Raw genomic sequence first — 7,168 nt, 5'->3', positions numbered from 1 at the left:
AAAAGTCCCTATGAAACTCTTCTCTCCAATTAGTAACTCAAAAAACGAAAGTAGGCTCAGGGATAGCACCCTGGCCCTGAGTTCAAGCCCCACAACTGACATTCAAAAAAGATAGCAAAACCCCAAAGCATGAAGGAATTCTCAGTTGATCTATGTTCTGTGCTTCTATACTGCCCATCTCAGTGCATGGAGTCCGGACTTACACTTTTTGTAGAGTGAAAGTCAAGAGCAGAGAGGCAGAACCTTGAGTTCTGTCCCATAGCATGAAGGGACCATTGCTTCATAATCAAAGCTTTCTCTCCCTTAGAAGTGACTGCTCATAGGAAGACATGCTATGAGTCATTTATTCTGCAGTGTGTCACTGCGTCCCCTTATTCACAGGACTCTGCAAATAAATCCATAGCTATGCTATATTAGGAAGGATTCTGCCCTCTGTTGTAGGTTTTGGGGTCTCCCAAAGAAAAGGGCCATATTGCATTCCTAGAACTCCTTATTTCTAAGTTGTCCTCAGCCCAGATAGCTAGTTGTCAATTGAACGAAGACTATCATACCAAACAGGAAAAGAATGGGTGCAGGCTTAGCATAGGGAATAGTCACTTAGTATGGAGAGACTGAGTCTGTCTAGTAATTCCTACTAGATTAATCTGTACAACTGCTTGCCATCTGTAAAAAGATAACAGCCATTCACCCAAAGAGCAGAAGCTAGATTCTTATGAGGGACGACTGGTTTGTAGTAAAGACTTTTATTTTAATTAAAACAACAAGACATTGAAGAATGAACAATGGATTTTCAACTCACACATGTAAGAATGTGGGAGTCATCACTTGTCTTTCACAGGAGACAGACTGCCCAAACTGAAAACCAGTGATTTTTATCCAAATTGACAGAAACTGAAGTTACAAAGTACTAAAGGAATTTAGAGAAAGACAGTACTACTCACAGGCCAATTTCTAGCCAAATTCATACGAAACGTTGCACTAAAGATCTGTTTATCTTAGTTCTTATTACTAATACATCATGTCTAACTTTCAACTAAACATCATAAGACATGCCAAAGGTCAAGAAAAAGCACAGTCTGGTGAGACAAATATCATAACCAGAATCTGATATGATACAGATGTGTGAATTAACAGGTCAGTTATAGAATGTCACTTTGACTGACATATTAAGAGCTTTAATGGGAAAAGTAGGAAGCATTCAGGAAGAGATGGCAAACAAAAACAAAGGGAAAGAAAACAAAGGCAAATAAAGGAAATGCAAAAATAGTTTTCAAGTTTGATGTTGTTATTAAGTCGTCATAAGGCGGGCCACTCAAGTCAGGGTATGAGTGCAATGGTTCTTGACATCTCCCCTTCCCTCATTCTACCCCATTGTCCCTTTCATTCCTCCTAGCTACAAGTGACATAGTTCCCTTTTTAGGTAGTGTACATGGAATGCAATGATTCATTTGCTCATTCTTCCTTCTACATGAAAAAAACATTTTAAAGACTACTGTACTAGAAATAAGGAATTATTTTTGATTCATCATTAGACTGGACATGGTGTGGAAAAGAACTAATTTGAAAGTAGGACAATTAAAGTTTCTCTCCAACCTCAGTGCAAAAAGGATGGCTAATGGGAAAAAGTATAAAACAGAACATCCAGGGCTGTGGGAAATGTTCGGAAGTATTTGGAATATCAGCAAGAGAAGAGATAATGGAACAAGAACAAGAGATGTCATAGTAATAATGGCAGCAATTTTCCAAAGTTCAGGACAGATACTCGGGATAGATACTAGGACAGGTACTAGGATAGATCCAGGGAGCTGAGTGAAGAGAACAGGGCAGAGAAAACCAGATGTGATGTCAGTTGTGCACCCCCACAGGATACACTGGAGTAGGACCAGACCCTCGCCTCATTGTTCTCTGTACCTTCCTTACTTTTCTTCACTCACTATTATTAGGAACGTTCTTGTGTGCAGGTCTGTGGGAAGGATTTGGTCATGCTAGGAGAGCCCCATACCAGAGCTGGGGTGCCCTCTCCCCTTCAGAATACCCAGATTAATCAACACGGAAAGATGAAGAATTCTGTGATGAAGGCCTGGCACTAACTGAACATTGGAGACCTTGGAATACATGAACTCTCCTCTGCGATCCACTTGAGCAGGTGACACCCTCAGTGCACAAAGGTTCCAGGATGCTTTAGAGTTTTCCTGTGTGACTGCTTCCCCCCCTCCCCCCGTGGCCTCGCCTCTGCCTCAGCTTGAGCTCATCAAGGCCTCGGGAGGAATTCACTACCCTGTCTCCAGTGTGGCTGATGGAAGGGAGTCAAAGCAGGCCTGTGCACTGACCACAGGGACGGCTGCCAGCTGTCAGGCCAAGGAGTAGAATGGGAGCCTAGTGAGTGAGAGGCTGAAATTGAACTAACAGAGGAAGATGGGTGTCAGAGCCAAACAACTTGAAGGAGAGACGGTGAGAAGAAAGCCTCTGGTCTGCAGTGCCACCTCATGTCCTCATGCCACTTCCTGCCTACTAAAAGTGCTGTTTACCGAGGGACTCAGCTAAATTATAGCCATGATTCCGTAATGTCACTGGGAAGAAAACAAAGCATTCAGCTCTCTCAGCAGGGAAACCTCAGCACCCATGAAGTCAGACCCCCCTCCCCCACGCCACCTGGACACATTCTGTACAGATACCAATTCTGGGAATTAGTACTGGACACACTCTGTGCAGACCCTGACTCTGGGAATTAGTGCTCTCAGGTTTCCTGGAAGGCACCTGCTTTTCCATTCAGTTGTTTGTTAGAGGGAAAAAATGATCCAAATCCTCATTTGCCAAACTCAGAAGTGGTCAAAATAGAATTCGCATACTAATCTTGTATTTTTCCTAAGAATTGGTGGGAACAGATTTTCCAGGGAGATTTCCAAGCCATATTTAAATTTGTGTTTTAGGCTTCTATGTGGATCTGTAGAATAAATCCTTCTGTCTTGGAGGATGATAATTTTTTTTATTAAAGGAACCTCAAACCCATAACTGAGTCTTTTATTTTAATTTGGAAGCTGGAGTATCACCAGCAGCCAATGTATGTGCAACTTGGAAGCAAGAAAGATTTTTAGCAACTTGGAAGCAAGAAGGATTTGGGGGAACCACCCTCATTTAAAACCTCAGGATCCTCTACCAATAGGTTAAAAAAAAGAAGTTAAACTCAGTCTTTCTCCTCTCACCACTTCATGGAATGCTCCTTTTCTATATTTTGCTGCCAGATGAAAAGACTGTCGGTCAATGTCTGCTCTTCTCTGACACAGAATTTACAGCTGTGTTGTTGGTTTTCTGTGGGGAGGGGAGGTGATGGTGGTTGTGAGGTGCTAATAAGACTTCCAGCTCCACATCTGGCCTGAGCGGCGCTCCTAGGATCTATTCTCATTTTCCAGTATGTTTGCCACCTTCACGCAGAATCACCTCCCATCTTGAGCTTTGCCTGGTGCCACTTTGCCCTTTTGGGACTGAAGTCCCATCTTCATGAAGCTTTTCCTTGCACCCCTCCTCATAAAGCTACCTTCCTCTCCAGGAAGGCAGAGCCCATGCACAGTCACCTTCACGTGCCCCATCTACTCCCACACAGAGGGCCAGCTCCCTGTGACGGAAAGAGGCCCACTACTCCACCTAACTTTGAAATTCCATCTTCTGTTTTGTGCCAGATTCTTGTGTGAATGAATGAACACCTGCTGAGTGAAATGAAGAAATGAGGGACTAAATGAGTAGATGCAGACACGAATGCATAATAGGTATGTTGATTGGGACTGGGATGGAGACACAAATGATCTGAATGACCCTTTCTGGAAGTGTACCTCTGTCCTGTTCTTACATACGTGATCACTTGGAAATGTGCCCCTCCTTCTTTGGTTGGTCATGGGGTTTAAACTCGGGGAGCTGTTCTGAAGCTTTTTTACTCAAGGCTAGCACTGCACCACTTCTGGTTTTCTGGTGGTTAATTAGAAATAAGAGTGCCAGAGGCTTTTTTGCCCTGCCTGGCTTTGAACAGCAATCCTCAAATCTCAGCCTCCTGAGTAGCTAGGATTACAGGCGGGAGCGACTGTCTCAATCACTTGGAGTTCTTATGGGAACTCAGGACAGTTTCCATTCTGCAGAAGAGAACGGGAGGCAGCGAGGTATGTTGCCTTCCACAGTTCACAGTCCATTATCCTGTCCATTGGATAGGGCATGCTACCTGTTGAAGTGAAGTCGTGGTTTGGTCAAGTGGAAGGCTGGCTGCCCATACAGCCTAGGGTAAGGAGATGGGGGCACATAGGGGATTGTAAGGAATGTCATTTGACGGCTATGTGATCAGAATTTCCCAACATAGGCAAACACACGTGTGGCTCTTCCATACCCCCTTTTAAGATGTGTAACTGGGTCAGACTATCCCCTTCCATCCACACTCCAATTATTGTACTAGAAATGCAAACTGTGCAAAAATTAGTTTAGCTTCATTCTCCAAAGGGCATCTTTCCCCTTCCCTGCTCTGAATGAATTTACATAATTTTATTCAAAGAGGAAATCATCACTCAGCCTTTTCAAAAATCAACCTCTTTAAGTTATCATTTTCACCCTCTTGTTACCTTTGCAAGCAGAGCTACTATTCTGCTTTCTGATCTCGGTTCTTATTTCAATGTTGGCAGATAACAAATCACTGCAAAACGAGAGGAAGGGCCAGCAGTGAGTGCAAGACAGGTCAGGGAAGCTGGAGGAGAGGGGGAAAGCAGGAGCTCCTTGGTTGATGGTTGCACCCCACTGCTTCCTCTTTCAGTGGTCACCCAAACTAGATCAGCTGAAATCAAAGCTTGTTCAAGTAGTCTTTTAAAAGTTAAAGCAAAGTTGCAGACAGAAATCACATAGGATAGGACATCTGGATCTACTGGAAGATGGGTCAGGTTTCTTAGCTCCTTTCCAATGATGAACTTTCGTGTCTGACAAGAGGGTCTGCTCTATATGAGGTCAGGGTTATTGTATTTGTTTTTGTATGCAGCGGGGCTGTTTCAGGATTGTATACATTGAGGGGTAGGATTAACAGAAGATACAATGGTAGTTCCAGCCACATTAACCCAGGATAGACTTCCACATTTTAATCACATTCCCTGGTTGACCTTCAGGGGCTAGGACTAGGTCAACATTACCTCTTTGGTAAATCTCATGAAGACAGGGGCTGGCTTTTCAGGTGAGCAGATGACGTGATTGTGTATATGGAGAGAGCATAGTTTCTGATCTTTCTTCCTTGGCCCAAGCATGTCCAGCTGCAGGAGTCGTATGCTTCTCTAACAAAGTGCTTGAATCTCCAGCAGGTGAGCTAAGGGCCAGTTTCCTTCTGTTCCTGGAGCATGCTCAGTCCATAGTCAAAGATGTAAACCACTATGTTTCCTTCTTCCACTTTGGGTAATTTTGTTTTTCCAGACGTGTCAACATAACCCATATTGAGATCACTGGACTTCAAAATTTGGAGGAGGAGCAGAGATTTGGATCCCCCTGCCATTATGGAAGTGACAGCAAAAACCTGCTGCTCAAAGATCTGCTCAACCCTCTGACACATGCTGACTGTTCAGCAGAGTTATTTATCATTGACATATTTGTAACACTTTCAACGATCCTGCCACTTAATTCTGATTTTCTCATTCCAAAGATGGTGTGATGAACTCAGAGTCACTGGAAACCATCCCAAGGCTAGAGTTGTGGAGTTATAACTCAGACCTTCCTTAATCAGTTTGCAGACAGCCCTTGTTCTTTGTGTTTTTCAAAAGCCCATAGTGACTACCTTTTTAGTGCGACTGAAAATCAGAAGCAGATTCAGAGGTATAATACTAAGTCAAAAAAATCAAGGCACAAAAGAAATCATTCTGTGTGTATTTGAGTTTAAAAATCCAGTATAACTTAACTAAAATGACCAATGTTTAATTAATCGTTATCTTTGGGGAGAGGGACTGATATGAGAACCATACAAAAGAAGCTTTCTGGGATGTTAACACTCAGAACCATGATCTGAATGTGATTTACATAAGTACAAAAATTCATTCAGCTGTGTGCTTACACCAACTCAAAATTAATTAGGAAAGTAGGAAGAAAAAAATGAAATGACTTTAGGAAAGAAATGTATCCCTCCTCCTCTCATATTAAATCAGACTATTTTTCTTTATCGGAACTACGCGGCAATATACTTGCAGTTGTAGGGTAGATGCCAACTTTTGTCTCATTTAATAGCAATCACAAGCTCCTTTATCATAATCATCAGAGTAATATTTGTGAGAAGCTATCTTTGCATTTTTAATGTATATGTGCTGGTCATAGGGCTTGACTTCAGAGCCTGGCCACTGTCCCTGAGCTTGTTTCAAGGCTTGAGCCACAGTTCCATTTCCAGCTCTTGGGCCTATAATTGGACATAAAGATTCTTGTGAGCTTTCCTTCCCAGGCTGGCTTTGAACAGCTATCCTCAGATCTGAGCCTCCTAAGTGGCTAAGACCACCACTGCTTGGCTTCCTCGCATTTCTAATGACTGATTTTTTTTTAATCTCATGGTCTTGCTGATAGTGCAACTCTGTGAAAACTCATCAAGCTTTCATAATGTGGTCTTCTTCATATGTATTACAAAACAATGGAATTTCATTAACTATTTAGCTGGAGCTTGCTTTTGAAATTTCTGTTGTTATGTTAGTTTTCGGTCTCTTTATTTTACATAATTATTATATGGCTGAGTTTATGTCTTCCATTTCACTATTTGTGTTGAATTTGTCACCTTCTATTGAGTATTTCCAAAATTAATATACAGGCAGATTATCTTAATCAAGTTAGGAATTCAAATGATTACATGCCTCTGTCAGAAGGAGGATAATCTATTTCCCATTTGCTGTTATCCTAGGTACAGCCTTTTAAATTTTCCAATTAAAAGCCTTACGTGTGTTTCAGATGGGTATCTGTAAGTCTGGTGAGAATATCATAAGCTTTGCGTTGTCTCTCAGGAGCATTTGCTATTGGAATCAAAAATAAAACCGAAGAGTAAAGGAGCTCAAACTTCTCATCTCACATATGTTTCCTCGCTTTCCTAGATTTTGTCTTGTATATTTCCTTGTCTTCCTGATGCTTTCAAATATGTGTTCTTCATATTTTGTTTGGGTTTTATATGGGCTTCAGAATAGTGGGTCTA

The sequence above is a fragment of the Megascapheus bottae genome, chromosome 9 (assembly GCF_031878675.1).
Source record: "Megascapheus bottae isolate mThoBot1 chromosome 9, mThoBot2.hap1, whole genome shotgun sequence".
NCBI classification, from domain to species: Eukaryota; Metazoa; Chordata; class Mammalia; order Rodentia; family Geomyidae; genus Megascapheus; species Megascapheus bottae.
The sequence above is the reverse complement of the archived record's forward strand: the minus strand, read 5'-3'. Positions refer to the sequence as shown.